At 40.5% G+C, this 18,500-nt stretch overlaps 1 protein-coding gene and 1 pseudogene across 3 annotated transcripts in view; one reads left to right on the top strand and one right to left on the bottom strand.

The window, feature by feature from the left end:
• The window catches only part of PHACTR2 (phosphatase and actin regulator 2), a 305,489-nt gene that overhangs the window by 176,463 nt on the left and 110,526 nt on the right, over positions 1-18,500 (bottom strand). The gene's annotated exons all lie outside the window — the stretch shown is intronic.
• LOC129560811 (ribosome production factor 1-like) lies at positions 7,857-16,529 on the top strand (annotated as a pseudogene).

Genomic DNA, 18,500 nt, shown 5'->3' with positions numbered 1-18,500 from the left:
CACTTTTTTCACTCTCCTCTTTCACTTTCATCAAGAGGTTCTTTAGTTCTTCTTCACTTTCTGCGATAAGGGTGGTGTCATCTGCATACCGGAGGTTATTGATATTTCTCCTGGCAATCTTGATTCCAGCTTGTGCTTCATCCAGCCCAGCATTTCTCATAACGTACTATGCATAGAAGTTAAATAAGCAGGGTGACAATATACAGCCTTGACATACTCCTTTCCTGATTTGAAAGCAGTCTGTTGTTCCATATCCAGTTCTAACTGTTGCTTTTTGACTTGCATACAGATTTCTAGGAGACAGGGAAGGTGGTCTGGTATTCCCATCTCTTTAAGAATTTTCCACAGTTTGTTGTGATCCACACAATTAAAGGCTTTGGTGTAGTCAATAAAGCAGAAATAGATGTTTTTCTGGAACTCTCTTGCTTTCTTGATGATCCAACAGATGTTGGCAATTTGAGCTCTGGTTCCTCTGCCTTTTCTAAATCCAGCTTGAACATCTGGAAGTTCATGGTTCACCTACTGTTGAAGCCTGGCTTGGAGAATTTTAAGCATTACTTGGCTAGCGTGTGAGACGAGTGCAATTGTGCGGTAGTATGAGTCCCAGTAAAACCTTGCCTGAACATCTTGTCTGGCCTCTTATCAGTTTCTATTGATTAAAGAGTCCAAGAACCCTAGTCAGTAGCATCACCAGTGCCTTCAGGTCTCTGCACCTCTGCACCTCCGGTCTTTTCTCATCTGCCGCACTGAGCACAGCCTCCTCTAAATGAGCCCTGCTTTGCCCTTTCTGTGCTTCCCCTCCCCTGCCACCCCTTCAATTATTCCCACTTTGTAGACAATCAGATCCATTTGCTATCCTTTTGTCTTTTGGATTTCATTGTTCTGAGAACTCTATTATGCATGCCTGTGTGCTTAGTCGTTGCTGACTCTTTGCAGCCCTGTGGACTTTAGCCAACCAGGCTCCCCTGTCCATGGGATTCTCCAGGCAAGAATACTGGAGTGGGTTGCCTTTTCCTACTCCAGGGGATCTTCCTGACCCAGAGATTGAACCCATGTCTCTTGAGTCTCCTGCATTGGCAGAGAGATTCTCTACCAACTGCTCTACCTGATGAACTCATTAATTAATTAGGCAAATGGATGGCTAAATGCTGGTCTCCAGCATTTCAGGTGAATTCTTTACCAGCTGAGCCACCAGGGAAGCCCAAGAATACTGGAGTAGGTAGCCTATCCCTTTTCCAGAGATCTTCCTGACCCAGGGATCAAATGAGGTCTCCTGCATAGCAGGCAGATTTTCACCAATTGAGCTGTCAGGGAAGCCCAAATTAGCTATCCAGGGAAATGCAAATGGACTATAACAACCTTCCCCTATCTCAAAACACCCACCAGTGTGACCCGATCTTGCCTTCTCCAAGGATATAGAGGAGATACTGGAAGAATTTGCAGCTAACAACACATTTCTCTTTTTTTTTTCCCCTTTGGTCCTACCTGCAGCATGTGTGAATTTAGTTCCCCAACCAGGAATCAACCTGTAGTGGAAACACAGAGTCTTAACCCCTGGACTACCAGGGAAGTCCCTACAGTGTAGTTCTTAACAGGACACTGTCTTTATTGTTCGATTGACCTGTTGTGAGTTTTATTCATATCCCCAGCTAGACAGTAAATCCCCTGGGTTCTCAAAATAGATCGCAAATGCAGCCATTCTCCAGTCTTTCCACTGCTGATGCTGCATCCCAGCCCTCATCTCCCTCTGGGGGATGAAGGCAACATCTTAACTGACCTTCCTATTTTCTCTATAGTTGCATGACAGCATGTCCTCCAAAAGCCAGGGTTACTGAGACCCAGTCTCTCCACTGTGCCAACCCTTCAATGGGTTCCTATTGCATATATATAAACTCTTACCACGGGCTATAAAGCCTCCTGGTTGGCTCATTGAAGTTGAGCCACCACTTAACCTCATTTCCACTCATCCTTTCTTTCACTCTCCCCTCTCCAGCCACACTGCTGCTGCTGCTACTAAGTCGCTTCAGTCGTGTCCGACTCTGTGCGACCCCATAGACGGCAGCCCACCAGGCTCCCTCATCCCTGGGATTCTCCAGACAAGAACACTGGAGTGGGTTGCCATTTCCTTCTCCAATGCATGCAGGTGAAAAGTGAAAGTGAAGTCGCTCAGTCGTGTCCGACTCTTAGCAACCCCATGGACTGCAGCCCACCAGGCTCCTCCATCCATGGGATTTTCCAGGCAAGAGTACTGGAGTGGGGTGCCACTGCCAGCCACACTGGCAGTCCTTATTTTCCTCAAACACAAGCATGTTCCCACCTCAGGGCCTCGCTGTTCCTTCCTTGACACATGCTCCTCTCTCCAAATATCTGCATGACTTCATCCATCCTTCATCCTCACTTCATCCAAGGTCTCCCACAAGCCAACAATTCCCAAGGAGGCTTCTCTGCCTCTATAGAAAGTTGTCCCTCTCATAAGGTCTGTCTATGTTCCTTTCTTTTCGTTCCATAAAGTGAAAGTGTTAGTCACTCAGTTGTGTCTGACTCTTTGTGACCCCGTGGACTGTAGCCTACCAGGCTCATCTGTCCATGGAATTCTCCAAGCAAGAATCCTGAAGTGGGTTGTCATTCCCCTCACCAGGAGATCTTTCAAACCCAGATATTGAACCCTGGTTTCCCACATTGTGGGCAGACTCTTTACCAACTGAGCCACCACTTAACTATTACCAGGTGTTTATACATTTCAAACAAATGCAAGCTTACAAAGGCAGGGACCTAGCCTGTCTTCACCATTGTATCCTTAGAGACTAGCCGAGGGCCTAGCATACTGTTGGTGTGAATGAACAGACACATGTTAAATTGTTTCCCTCTATTGCAGGAATTTTGAGAGGAAAGTAGATCATTGGTTAAGAACAGGGTTTAAAGTCAGGTTGTTCTGGGTTTGGATCTTGCTATGAGAACTCAGCAAGTTTGTTAACCTCTCTGAATCTTGGTTTCTCTCCTGCAAAATGGCGGCAATGTCAAAATTACATCAAAATTATGTGAAGTGCTTATTGCAAAAGGTATCACTTAGTAGTGGCTCAATCAGTTCAGTTCAGTTCAGTCGCTCAGTCGTGTCTGACTCTTTGTGACCACATGGACTGCAGCACGCCAGGCTTCCCAGTCCATTACCCGGTCCTAGACCTTGCTCAAACTCATGTCCATTGAGTTGGTGATGCCCTCCAACCATCTCATCCTCTGTCGTCCCCTTCTCCTCCTGACTTCAACCTTTCCCAGCATCAGGGTCTTTTCAAATGAGTCAGTACTTTGCATCAGGTGGCCAAAGTATTGGAGTTTCAGCTTCAACATCAGTTCTCCCAATGAATATTCAGGACTGATTTCCTTTAGGATAGACTGGTTTGAACTTCTCGCAGTCCAAGGGACTCTCAAGAGTCATCTCTAACACCATAGTTCAAAAGCATCAATTCTTTGGTGCTAAGCTTTCTTTATGGTCCAACTCTCACATCTTTACATGACTACTGGAAAAACCACAACTTTGACTAGACAGACCTTTGTCAGCAAAGTAATGTCTCTGCTTTTTAATATGTTGTCTAGGTTTGCCATAGCTTTTCTTCCAAGGAGCAAGCATGTTGTAATATTTCCAGTTATCAGCAGAAGTCACTAGCAACTGGTCATCACAGAAGGTTTTTCATTTTAATAGAGACCTAGAATATTTTGTTTTGTTCCTTTTAGTCCTTTAGGAAAACGTAAATGTTGACAGCATGCTTTTAAAAAAACTTACTGTTGACAGAATGGTAAAGCCTTGCTCAAAACACATGCTTAAATTTTCAGAAGCAATTCTCACCCCACTGGAGGCACTTAGGAAATGTTGACTATAGAGAAGAAGAAGAAGAAGAATCATAAGACTGTTATTTTAGCAGAAACATCACAAAGAACAGGAAAATGTTCTTTGTTCTGAAACTAAGCCCTGGCCTTATAGTTAGCATGCTGAGCATAACTTCATGTCAGGGAAGATGAAGGTTTCTCTTGCATATTTTTTCAAGCTATTCAGATATTAGTGCTTGGGGGAAATTCCTTGAGAAGCATTTTGAGCAGGCTCAAGTCTGTCTATACACTTGGTTAAATTTAAAGGTGAGGTCAGAGTACATGTACCCTTCTTGACAGTTCAAGAAAAACAGATGGTTATCTTCTCTATTTGTTCCATGAACACAGAAAAGGGGGCTGTGGTTCAATCATGCAAAGTGGGACACTTTTCCAGTTGTATTGGAAGGATAAAGTTATGTCTAAGAAGTGACCATATTACATTAACAAACATGTATATGTGTTTGTATATGTCTGTCAAATAAAGCCAATTAGGTCCTAGAGGTCTGTTAGTCATTATATCAAAGATACTTGGAAATTACTTAATTTAGTTATCTTAAAAAGTCATTATGTCATTAATGTTAGATAAAACCTACTCTATTTAGAGGTTTTAAAGTGGGATATAGTTTTATAATTTAAAGATAACCATTTATGGACAGATACTAACAATGGAAATGAAACTCTAGATTTGGGGCCATTTGAAGGACCCACCTGAGTCTAATCTGTATCTCCTAGCCTATGACTTTAGACATATCAGATTATTTAAATACCTGTTAAAGGACTAGGGAACATATATTTTATTTGTTTTTTGTTTTTATTTTTAAATTAATTTTTATTGGAGTATAGTTGCTTTACAATGCTGTGTTAATTTCTACTGTACAGCAAAGTGAATCAGCTATACGTATACATATATCTCCTCTTTGTTGGATTTCTTTCCCATTTAGGTCATCACAGAGCATTGAGTAGAGTTTTCCTGTGATATTCAATAGGTTCTTATTAGTTATATATTCTATACATAGTATCAATAGTGTATATATGTCAATTCCAATCTCTCAAATCATCCTATCCTCCTTCGTCCTTGTATCCATATGTTTGTAGGAGAATATACATTTTAATATAAAAAGGTTTTTAAAGCATTCATGCCATTGTTTCTGACATGGTTACCCCTGTATAACTATTTCCCCCAGTTTTCAAAAATTTATATTTTCTTACGGAGCACTGGTTTACATTTATAGGTACTCAAACCTCCCAATTGTTTCTTTTATGTTTTCTGATATTAGTGTTGTATTAAGGAATGGCTTTCATACTCTAATGGTATGTAATACAGTCTTTTCATATTTTCTTCTAGTACTTTTACTTTCCACTGGGTTGGGAAGATCCACTAGAGAAGGGATAGGCTACCCACTCTTGGGCTTCCCTTGTGGTTCAACTGTTAAAGAATCCACCTGCAATGTAGGAGTCCTGGGTTTGATCTCTGGGTTGCAGAGATCCCGTGGAGAAGGGAAATGCTACCCACTCCAGTATTCTGGCCTGGAGAATTCCATGGACTGTATAGTCCATGAGGTCACAAAGAGTTGAACAGGACTGAGCGACTTTCACTTTACTTTTCACATGTAAATCTTTATTTCACCTGTAATTTATTTTTGTGTATTGCATGAGGTAAGCTATATGCAGTCTCTTCCAAATTGTTCATTAATAATGCCAAACTCTACTTACTAATATGTATTTGTTTTCTATTGATTTCAAAGACATTACCATAAACCAAAAATTATCTTATAGGTCAGACATCTATATTCTCAAACAATGGGAAAGATGGAGAATTATAAACGCCAATATAATCATTCTTAATATATCCACCTGAAGTTCTTCCCTCCTGTGAGGAATTTACACTCCCAGTAAAACAAATCTGCAAAATCTTTCATTATATTTACACCTTGAAGTTGGAGATATCAGACCTAAAGAACTTCCCAGGTGGCGCTAGTGGTAAAGAATCTGCTTGCCAGTGCAGGAGACATAAGAGATACTGCTTCAATCTCTGGGTTGGGAAGATCCCCTGGAGTAGGAGCCAGCAAGCCTCTCCAGTATTCTTGTCTGGAAAAATCCACGGACAGATGAGCCTGGGAGGCTACAGTCCATAGGGTCACAAAGAGTCAGACACTACTGAGCAACTGAGCACCCATACAGACTAAAGCATACAATTACAAACATACCCTCTATCACTGAATCTAATTTTAAATAAACAACCCATATCTTCTATTATGAAAGCTAAGTCTTAAAAGAGCTCAAGTACATGTCATGAAAAGTCATTTGGGTGTAAATATGTCATAATAATACAGACTGATAACTGTACTAGGGTGTAAAATTTCAGTGTATTTTAGGTATTCTTCAACAAGTAAGTTGACTTTTACTTTCAGTACAACAGAAAACATATAAATGTTTAATAGCTTGAAGTATCAGCTATTAAACATTTAAGGAACATTACTTGGCTCTTTAAAATTGTGTTTTATTTAGAATTCTGTTGTTACTTTGCTTTAATGAGACAAAAATTTTTTTAATTGAAAATCCTAGGAGAGGCAGATGCTTATTCTTTCATCTGATCTGCCTCTAATCTCTTTTGATATCCAGCAAGCAACATCAAGTCCATATAGGGACTTGTACAAAGGAGAAACAAGTTGTAATAAATTACTTCTTTCCAGGGCTTTATTTAATATCAGTGCATCACGGAAACAGAACACTAAATTGCTACTTATAAACTAAATATGCATTTCAAATAAAATATTTAACATTCTAAAGAGCTAGATTAAAAATGCCTAGAGGTCTGATTTAAATGGCAAGCAAAGGTGAAAATTAAATGTCATTATCTAGACCTGAACATTTATGAGCCATGTACATAGTGAGTTTTATACTTTTACCTCTATTTTACTCCAGGGATAGCGCTGCTTTGTGGAACTAAATTTCAAAGTTCACTGTTAGGTACATTATCCTGGCTCAATATCCGCAGATAAATGAAATAATTCATTATAATCCATTGTCATGATCAATTGATAGAATACTGTTATGATCAATAACTTGACTCCCTACACAAAAAATGTTACCAAAATTTACGGAATTCCAAACTGAGTTAAACCCAAATGTTAATTATTTTTGAGCTACAAATCAACTAATTTTCATAAATAACCTGTTCACAATATGACACTATCTATTGGTTTTTTAAAAATATTTCTGAATTGGGTCATTAAAATATTCTCCAAATAGAAGTAAAGTTGGATTTGGTTTGAGATTATATCTATTCCAATACAACTCCAAAACCACTCAATGGGTCAGTGGTAGATTATTTACACAACATTTCACCCTAAAAAAAGACCTGTTTAAGCAGAAATTTATATCAATTGCTTAAGGATGAACTGTCTGTAAAATAATGATGCATTATTATGTGTACAATATATTAATATTATATATATAATTAATTATAAAGTAATGTAGGATGATGTCACCTGAAATATAAATTGAGTCTTTTTCTTCCTATTTTCATGAGTTGTCTTGGTGCTCACACAATTCTCAAGCAAATTAATAGCAAGTAAACTGTACTAACCTGCGAGGGCTGCTGTATCACCAAGTACCACAAGCTGGGCAGCTTAAGCAACATAAATTTATTGCCTCACAATTCTGGAGGCTGGAGGCCCAAGAAAAACGGGTCCTGAGAAAGAGAGAACCTGCTTTGGGTCTCTCCCTTTGCCTTTGGTGATTTGCTGGTGCGTTTTAGCTTGTAGAAACATCACTTGGTCTCTCTCTCCATCTTCATATGCTGTTTGTCCCTGTGTCTTTCTCTGTGGCCAATTCTCCCCTTTTCTAAAGAACATCAGTTGTATCAGATTAAGGCCCACCCTAATGATCTCATCTTAAGTAATGACATCTGTAAGGACCCGATTCTGACACGGGGTTAGGACCTCAACCTATATGGACTTTGGAGGGACACAAGTCAGTGTCAGAAAGACAACATGCCCAAACCAGAACCCCGGATTGCCAGGTCTAATGAGAGCTGTGAAGATAAGATGGTTCAAACCTTTGACTCGAATGAAATGTTTGTTTTACTCATAAACGTTATTCACTTGTGTTAACATAGCTCTTCATTGCTCTGGCCAATTGATCCTTTTTTATTTTTTTAAGGTTCTCTGAGTACTTCCAAAAGCAAGCCTATTTTCAGTTCAGACAATTAAAAACTGGTCCCTAATAAGACAGTATTATAGAAACCAGGTGCTTAAAAATGATAGGGCCTTGATTGAAATACTGTTTATTGTGTAACTGAACCAGTATAACGCCAGTATATCTGACCTCACCAAGAATATGGAGATACTGTATGTGAAATTGAAAGGTCATTCTGAATCAAGGGTTTCCTGACAATCAGAACAATGATAGTTTCCCTGACCCCACGTCATCTGTAATGTAACTTGCCTCTAGGTAGCTTTGACCACCAAGGAGTGGGAAAGACACTATTACTTGGTCATCTACATAAAGATCTAAGTCTTCTTTGGCATTGCAAGAAGAAAACAAAACTAAATTTCATCTGTGCAACTTGTATTAGTTTCCTGTGGTTGTTATAACAAATGATCATGAACTTGGTAACATAAACAGCAGAAATTTATTCTCTCACAGTTCTGGAGGCAAGAAGCCCAACATCACGGTGTTGGCAGGGCAGTGCTCCTTCCGAAGGTTCTGGGGGAACACCATTCCAGGGCTCTTCCAGGTTCTGGTTCCAGGCATTCCTTGGTGCATGACCACATAATTCTAACCTCTGCCTCTGTCTTCACAGGCCTTCTCCTATATGTATCTTTATCTCCCCTTCTAGGCTTTCCTAGAAGTGGTAAAGAATCCACCTGCCAATGCAGGAGACATGGGTTCCATCCCTGGGCAGAAGATCCCCTGGATGAGGGCATGGCAATCCATGCCAGTATTCTTGCCTGGAGAATCCCATGGACAGAGGAACCTGATGGGCTACAATCAATAGGGTCGCACAGAGTCGGACACAACTGAAGTGACTTAACACACACACACACATCTTCCCTTCTTCTGTTTCTCATAAGGATGTTTATCACTGGATTTAGAGCCCACTGGGTAATACTGGAGGATCTCATCTCAAGATCCTTAACTTAATTACACCTGCAATGACCCTTTTTCCAAATAAGCTCATATTCACAGATTCTTGGGGTTGGGATGTGGACATATCTTTGGGGGAGGGGACCTTTTAACTCACTGCACAACTGTCCAATAATACTCTTTGTATTTCAAAAATATCTTTAATATTTTTCAAATTCAGTTCAGTTCAATTCAGTCGCTCATTCGTGTCCGACTCTTTGCAACTTCATGAACCGCAGCACACCAGGCCTCCCTGTCCATCACCAACTCCCAGAATCCACCCAAACCCGTATTCATTGAGTCAGTGATGCCATTCAACCATCTCATCCTCTGTCATCCCCTTCTCCTCCTGCCCTCACTCTTTTCCAGCATTAGGGTCTTTTCAAATGAGTCAGCTCTTCTCATCAGGTGGCCAAAGTACTGGAGTTTCAGCTTCAACATCAGTCCTTCCAATGAACACCTAGGACTGATCTCCTTTAGGATGGACTGGTTGGATCTCCTTGCAGTCCAAGGGACTCTCAAGAGTCTTCTCCAGCACCACAGTTCAAAAGCATCAATTCTTCGGCGCTCAGCTTTCTTTATAGTCCAACTCTCACATCCATACATGACCAAGGGAAAAACCATAGACTTGACTAGGTGGACTTTTGTTGACAAAGTAATGTCTCTGCTTTTTAATATGCTGTCTAGGTTGGTTGTAACTTTCCTTCCAAGGAGTAAGCGTCTTTTAATTTCATGGTTGCAATCACCATCTCCAGTGGTTTTCAAATTAAGTAGTGCTATATTAGGGCTTCCCTGGTGGCTCAGAGGTTAAAGCATCTGCCTCCAATGCGGGAGACCCGGGTTCGATCCCTGGGTCGGGAAGATCCCCTGGAGAAGGAAACGGTAACCCACTCCAGTATTCTTGCCTGGAGAATCCCATGGACGGAGAAGCCTGGTAGGCTACAGTCCACGAGGTCGCATAGAGTCGGACACGACTGAGCGACGGAACGGAACGGATATTCGTATATTAGAAATATGAGTTCTGTTAAATCTGCTTTAGCTTCCAGCCTCATCTTTAGGCTCGTCTCTCTTCCATCTCTGCACTTTACCCCAGACAGCAAGTTGCTCCTCACTCTCTCTCCTCAGGGTTTTTGCCTGAGGATATTATTTTATTCTGTTGCACTCTGAGTCTCCAGGTTGACTTTGCTCATCTGTCCATACTTTGGGTTTCAGTCTGAGTTACTTTTCCAGGAAGAGTTCCTGACCCAACAAATCTATGTTAGAAGTCCTTCCCATGGTATTTACAGCACCATAGAGACAAGTATAAAATGACAATCAATGGAGTAAAGTGAAGATAGTAATAACAAGTGTCATTCATTCAGGCTAGGACTCATAACACACTATCTTTACGGCAGTCATATCTACTCCTAATTTAATTGCACTGTAGTGAAAGCATGTTTTTTGCATCAAATCAATTCTCTAAAGTTCTTAAAATTTCTTTTGTGATTTAGTAAACAACCAATATTTGTATATGCTATGTGTGGGCTGAAGAGGAATTTACATAGATCTATTTGATCAATTAAATCAAGCCTGTCAATCATATTGCTTGAATCATCTCTGTCTTTACTCATGCTGGATTCTCTATCTATCATCTGATGGAGACTTAATCACCTCTCTCACAATGATTCACGTTTATCACCCCAAAAGTCAAAGACTTTTCCCTCAGAACAATTTGATTGATTTTGAAGGGGCCAAATATTATTTAGATTGCAAAAGTAAAATCGGGTGATCTACATGAACATAAAACAAAGTGTGAATTCAAGATAATAATTCTCTTTTTCGACTCAGACCTTGGTATAATCCCCTCAAGTATGGGTGAGGCCAGGGACTTGCTTCCAATCAACATAACATGGCAAAGAGGCAGTGCAAGATGAGATGCTGCTCCCATGACCATGTGATCTTATATGGCAGAGGTGACTGGTTCTCCTGTGGTTATGTTAGGTTTGTATGATGCCTGCCTTGATAGCAGACTTGCTTTAGAACCTTGCTGTCTTTGCTGACTTTGAAGAAGCAAGCTGCCATGAGTCCTAGAGCAACAAAGAACTTATTTCTGCCAACAACATGAGTGAACTTGGGAGCAGACCTTTCTCCACTGCAGCTGTCAGATGTAAACCCACCCGCCCCCCGTCACCTTGACTGCAGCCTTGGGGAGGGCCCAGCTAAGGTGTGCATGGACTCTTAATGCATAAAAACTGTGACAAAATGTGTGTTGCTTTAAGTTGCTAACTTTGTGGTCATGTGTTTTGCAGCATAGAAAACAAATACTATCTAAGAAACATTTATCACTGAGAATATATTGAGGATTAGAAACAGAGAGCCAGCCCAAGAAAATCTAAATATCATAACTATGTTTCCTGGGAGCTTCCAGGTGGCTCAGTGGTAAAGAATACACCTGCTAATGCGAGGAGACATGGGTTTGATCCCTGGGTTGGGAGGATCCCCTGGAGGAGGAAATGCCAACCCACTCCAATATTCTTGCCTGGGAAATCCCATGGACAGAGGAGCCTGGCGGGCTACAGTTTGTGGATTCACAAAGAGTCGGACACAACTGAGTGACAGAGCACACACTATGTTTCCTAGGCTCTTTATTTTTTCTTCTCTTGTCCTATAAACATATTTAAGTGAACGAAGATTTCTGAATACATGTACTTTGTGTGGCATTTTTGTAATAGAATATACACACACAAAGAAACATCCTAAATGCCCCCAACAAAGGTGGACTAGTTAAATATATTCGGGTGTGTCCAAATAATGGAACAGTATTTAAAATATTCATACATATCAACATATATGGATAGCCAAGAGATATTGCTAAATCAGAAATTACTGATATATGATAAAAAGTATAATCCGATTTGAGCTAAAAAAAAAAAGATACACTGTATGTAAGTGAGATAACACCTGCTCTCTGCAAATAGGAAGAAGATAGAGAGAATAAATGTCATCTGTTTAAATTCATAAGGCCATTTTAATGCTAATAGTGAATCTTAAAAGGTTTAATTTTCTTATGGTAGGTAAATGTTCTGTGCATAGAAATTACTTCAATTCCTAGGATTATCTAAATTAGCTTGTTCTTCCTAAAATAATGAAAAAACTTAAATACTGGTGCTGACTTTTAAATTGGTGAAGAGCTGTCAATTTGTGGCAATGAGATCCCATGGGGACAAGACCATGTTTGATATCTGCTGCAATTCCTGTTTCTTCTGCCAGCCAGATCCAATGAACAAATATTTGTGGCATGCAAATCACCCATGGTTTGCCTGCAGCACTCTGCACATGCCCAGCTGTGCAGTCATCAGCCTGACACCTTAGAACATAGATGCTGCTGGCTTTTATCATCTTGGCATGAATCCAAGGCTCATTCTCCAATGGAATAGACAAGAGATAAATCATCTTACTGACTCAACCTCGCCAGCACCAGACTCCTTTGTTGTGACCACTTAGCACACAATGAACACAAACTGATCAGTAGCATGAGTCACAGCTGGCCTGGAGACCGCAGTGTAAAAATCAGACCAGCTTTCCTTCAATAACCTCTAAGTATATAAATATCAGCTTCAAATATTTAGGATGCTACATACCAAAAAGGAAAAGGGCAAATTTCATTTGCAGCAAAACTGCTCTCTCACTGAATGATCAGGACTCAGCGTTCCCATTCTGGCAAGATCAGACAGCGGGAAAATATATTTGCTTAATTACAGTCTTTGAAGAGAATAGCACATTCTTAGGCTGTAACTTTCTGGAAGAGAGTTTAGGATACATGATACATCAGAACCTTCCATGAAAAGGATTTTAATTCAGTAATAGGCAGCAACTTTCCACAACTTTCTATATGTCTTCCACTATATTAAGACCTTCCTTGAAAAGGGTTGCAATTCAATAATTATATTGTTATTGTTAGGCTATCTGCAATGAAAAAAAGAAATACTTTTCCTAAAATTACCACATAGAGTAAGGTGAAAATTGGACTTGAAATCTAAAATTTTCTAGGTCAATTTCTACATGAGATTATTTTACTTTCCCAGTAAGGACTCATTAGCATTGGTCGCTCAGTCATATCTGACTCTTTGCGACTCCATGGACTGTAGCCCGCCAGGCTCCTCTGTCCACGGGGGTTCTCTAGGCAAGAACACTGGAGTGGATTGTCATTTCCTTCTCCAGGGGTTCTTCCTGACCCAGAGATTGCACCCGGGTCTCCCACATTGCAGGCAGACTCTTTACCCTCTGAGCCACCAGGGAAGCCCCAAGTGTGGTACCATTTCCTTCTCCAGAGGATCTTCCCAACCCAGGGATCGAACCCAGGTCTCCCGCATAGCAGACAGATTCTTTACTGTGTGAGCCACCGGGCAGCCCACTGCCAGGAAGACCCATTGCAGTACAGTAAAAATGAGGTCTCTAGACATATTTGCATTTTATTGTTTTCTAAAAATAGAATGAATGTAATTGTCAGAGTCATTTCATGACACCACATTGATATGTGAAATATTTGATTCTAAACCAAGACTGTTTCTATTTCTATTTTTTTTTCATTAAATGAGTGATTTATTATTTTTCTAGAAAGAATCTTTTACTTCTGGGTCAGTCCACACAGAGAGCATCCAGCATCACTCTGGTAACTAGGAGCCACCTCTCTATAATTCACATAATCTTCTTCTTGTTGTTCAGTCGCTAAGTCATATCCAACTCTTTGTGATCCCTGTGAACTGCAGCATGCCAGGCTCCTCTGTCCTCTACTATCTCCTAGAGTTTTCTCAAATTCACGTCCATTGAGTCAGTGATGCTATCTAACCATATCATCCTCTGCTGCTCTCTTCTCCTTTTGCCTTCAATCTTTCCCAGCATCAGGGGCTTTTCCAATGAGTTGGTTTTTTGCATCAGGTGGCCAAATAACCTTCTACTTCAATCTTAAACCTATATTTTACAAATTCATTTAAAAAAAAAGAACAACTGGACATCCGTATGCAAAAAAAAGTTAATCTAGACAGAGATCTTAGAGTCCTCACAAAAATGAACGCAAAATGGATCCTGGACCTAAATGTAAAACACAAAACTATAAAGCTCCTAAAGATAACAAAGGAGAGACATCTATGTGACCTCCAGTAAGGCGATGATTTTTTAGATACAGCACCAAAGATAAGATCCACAAAAGGCAGTCGATAAGACTTCATTAAAATTAAAACCGCTTTTTTAGAGAATGTCAAGACAATGAGAACTCAAGCCTCAGCCTGGAAAACATTTGCAAAAGACACATCTGATATAGGACTGTTATTCAAAATAAATAAAGAACTAAAATCTCAAAAATAAAATAACCCAATTTTTAAATGGCAAAAGATCTGAACAGACACCTCTCCAAAGAAAATATATAGATGGCAACTAAGCATATGGAAAGATGCCCAACATCATATGTCATTCAGGAGATGCAAATTAAAGCAACAAGAAGATACCCTGATGCTGGGAAAGACTGAGGGCAGGAGGAGAAGGGGACGACAGAGGGTGAGATGGTTGGATGGCATCACCGACCTGAGTCTGAGCAAACTCCAGGAGATGGTGAAGGACATGGAAGCCTGGCATGTTGCAGCCCACAGGGTCACAAACAGTCAGACACAACTTAGCTACTGAAGAGCAACGACACACATCTATTAGAATGGCCACCATGCCAAATGCTGATAAAGATGAGGAATAACAGGAACTCACATTCATTACTGGTGGGAATACAAAGTGGTATAGCCACTTTGGAAGACAGTTTGGTAATTTCATATGAAACTAAACATACTCGTACTATATGATCCAGGAATCATGCTTCCAGGTATTTGCCTAAATGAACTGAAAACTTACATCCATACAAAACTCTGTACCTGGGTAGTTTACAGCAGCTTTATTCATAATTGCCAAAACTTGGAAGCAACCTATCCCTTCAGTAGGTGAAGGGATAAATTAACTGGGGCATATCCAGACAATGGAATATTATTCAGTACTAAAAATAAATAAGAAATAAGCCATCAAGCCGTGAAAAGACATGAAGGAAACAAAGTCTAAAAAAGTTAATTCGAAAAGTAGCAGTTTGTATGATTCAAACTACAGGACATTATGGAAAGGGCAAAACTATGGAGACAGTGAAGAGATTAGTGGTTGCCAGGGGCTACAGAGAGGTGGGAAGGACTGCTCGGCAGAGTGTAGAGGATTTTCAGGGCAGTGAAACTATTCTGTGTAATACTACTACCCTTTTGTCAAAACCCACAGAACGTTCCACATCAAAAGTGGTTTTTGAGCAGAAAGAAAGGCCTGAAGCGCAAAGCTGCCACTGAAGAAATTCCAGAGGCTGCAATGGCAGAGGATGTGATGACGGAAAGTAGGGTCCAACCACTGAAGATGGCTGCCTTTCCTCCAGGCTTCAGCATGTCGGAAATTAACAACAAACAATGGTGACACTTGACGTTTGGTAGAAATAGCAGCAGAAGAAAAAGTTGGCAGTTAAGAAAAACTCAGAGAGGCTCTCAGTGATAAGGTTCTGCCAAAGCCTGTACCCAAGACCACAGACAACCAGTGAAATGTATGATGAAAACGTGGTATATATCCTAATGATGAAGAGGTTGTTTATGACGAAGCTACAGACCAATTTGCTTCCTACTTCAATAGAGAAACTTCTCCCAAGATTCTCATCACTACATCAGGTTGATCTCATGGGAGAACAGTACGACTCTATGACCATCTTTCTACAGTTACACCAAACTCACATGCTTATTACAGACGGGCACTGGCTCTGAAAAAATTATTTCCCAGTGCCATCTCTAGAGATTTCACAGATCTGATTGCTATTAATAAAGATCATAAAATACAAAATGGATTAATTCTGAGTCAGCTGCCAAACAGCTCAGTTGCTCAGTTTAAGTAGTGTTCATCTGCATAAAAAAATTAAACAAACAAGTGGAGTCGCTCAGTCGTGTTCAACTCTTTGCAACCCCATGGACTATTGCCTACCAGACTCCTCTGTCCATGGGATTGTCCAGGCAAGGGTAATGGAGTGGGTTGCCATTTCTTTCTCCAGGGGATCTTCCCAACTCAGGGATCGAACCCGGGTCTCCTGCATTGTAGACAGACACTTTACCGTCTGAGCCACCAGGGAAGTTAAAGAAATTAAGAGAAGAGGCAAAGACCCACAGTACACACACCTGAAATAATTTTGAACAATTTTAACAACACGACTGGGTCATTCTATTGGATATATGTTTGCATCTCTCTTTCCCCTTAATCCTCAATTTACTGGAAGGCAGGTTGCCACATTCCACAATCAACAGGATTATATATTCTTCAGATGTCACAGATACATATTCAAGAGTGAAAAGAAAGTGGGAATTCAGGAACTTGCACCATGTTTTACCTTAAAATTAGGATCTCTTCAGAAAGGAACCTTTGATTCTAAATATGGAGAATATGAATGGGTCCATAAGCCCTGGGAAATGGATAAAAGTAGAAGAAAATTCCATTTTATAAAAGACTGAGGGGGTACTATTGGATTGTGATGAACAGGTCTACCTTGAGTTTATGAAACAAGACCCTTTCAAAATGGCAACTACTGATTTCATGAACTTCTTTCATGTATAAAGAAAGCTGAGTGCCGAAGAACTGATGCTTTCGAACTGTGGTGTTGGAGAAGACTCTTGAGGGTCCCTTGGACTGCAAAGAGATCCAACTAGTCCATCCTAAAAGAAGTCACTCCTGCATATTCATTGGAAGGACTGATGCTGAAGCTGAAACTCCAATAGTTTGGCCACCTGATGCAAAGAACTGACTCATTTGAAAAGACCCTCATGCTGGGAAAGATTGAAGGCAGGAGGAAAAGGGGATGACAGTGGATGAGATGGTTGGATGGCATCACCGACTCAATGGACATGAGTTTGAGAAAACTCCGGGAGCTGGTGATGGACAGGGAGGCTTGGTGTGCTGCAGTCCATGGGGTCGCAAAGAGTCGGACACAACTGAGTGACTGAACTGAACTGAACTGAACTGAACTTTCATGTCTGGACAAAGTATCAAGTGCCACAAATTACTACTATTTATGCAGCAAATAAAAAATCATGTTGGTAAGAAAAAAGGTAATTTCTAATGTAGACCATGATAGACTTTGGATGACAATGATAGGATAATGTAGGTCCATCCATTGTAACAAATGTACCACTCTGGTGGGGGGTGTGGATAATAGGGAGAGTTGTACATGTGTGGAGACAAGAATAAATGAAAACTCTCCATATTATCGGCTCAGTTTTCCTGTGAACCTAAAAAATCACTCTAAAGAAAAGAAAATTTATTAGTTAAAAAGTCAAACATTCAAAATTGCGTTTGCCAATTTTAGGAAATACCATTTTAAGGTATTTTAGTAAGTTGGGGAGCTCTAAATAGGTTTTTTAATTTTTATTTTTAATTGGAGGATAATTAAATTGCATTACAATGTTGTATTGGTTTCTGCCTTACAACAACGTGAATCAGCCATAGGTAAACATGTAACCCCTCCCTCTTGAACCTCCCTCCCACCTCCCACCCCATCCCACCCCTCTAGGTGGTCACAGAGTACCAGGTTGAGCACCTGCCTCATACAGCAAGTTCCCACTGGCTATCTATTTTCCATTTGGTAACGTACATGTTTCGGTGCTACTCTCTCAATTCGTCCCACCCTCTCTTTCCACTGCTGTGTCCACAAGCTTGTTCTCTGTGTTTTCATTCTCCATTCCTGCCTTGCAAGTAGGCTCATTAGTAGCATTTTTCTGGATTCCAAATATATGCATTAAGATACTATATTTGTTTTTCATTTTCTGACTTACTTTACTCTGTATAACAGGCTCTAGATTCATCTACTTCACTAGAACTGACTCAAATTCATTCCTTTTTATGGCTGAGTAATACTCCCTTGTAAAATGTAATTTTTAAAATATAACAAATATATGGGTAAAATGTAGATACCCAGGAGAAGGTATATAAACATACTTCAGTTCAGTTCAGTTCAGTCGCTCAGTCGTGTCCGACTATTTGCGACCCCATGAATCACAGCACGCCAGGCCTCCCTGTCCATCACTAACTCCCGAAGTTCACTCAAACCCATGTCCATCAAGTCAGTGATGCCATCCAGCCATCTCATTCTCTGTCGTCCCCTTCCCCTCCCTCCCTCAATCCCTCCCAGCATCAGAGTCTTTTCCAGTGAGTCAACTCTTCGCATGAGGTGGCCAAAGCATTGGAGTTTCAGCTTTAGCATCAGTCCTTCTAATGAACACCCAGGATTGATCTCCTTTAGAATGGATTGGTTGGATCTCCTTGCAGTCCAAGGGACTCTCAAGAGTCTTCTCCAGCACCACAGTTCAAAAGCATCAATTATTCAGCGATCAGCTTTCTTCACAGTCCAACTCTCACATCCATACATGACCACGGGAAAAACCATAGCCTTGACTAGACGGACCTTTGTTGGCAAAGTAATGTCTCTG

The sequence above is a fragment of the Moschus berezovskii genome, chromosome 10 (genome assembly GCF_049115385.1).
Source record: "Moschus berezovskii isolate FMDL1 chromosome 10, NW_MosBer_1.0, whole genome shotgun sequence".
NCBI classification, from domain to species: Eukaryota; Metazoa; Chordata; class Mammalia; order Artiodactyla; family Moschidae; genus Moschus; species Moschus berezovskii.
The sequence above is the reverse complement of the archived record's forward strand: the minus strand, read 5'-3'. Positions and strand labels throughout refer to the sequence as shown.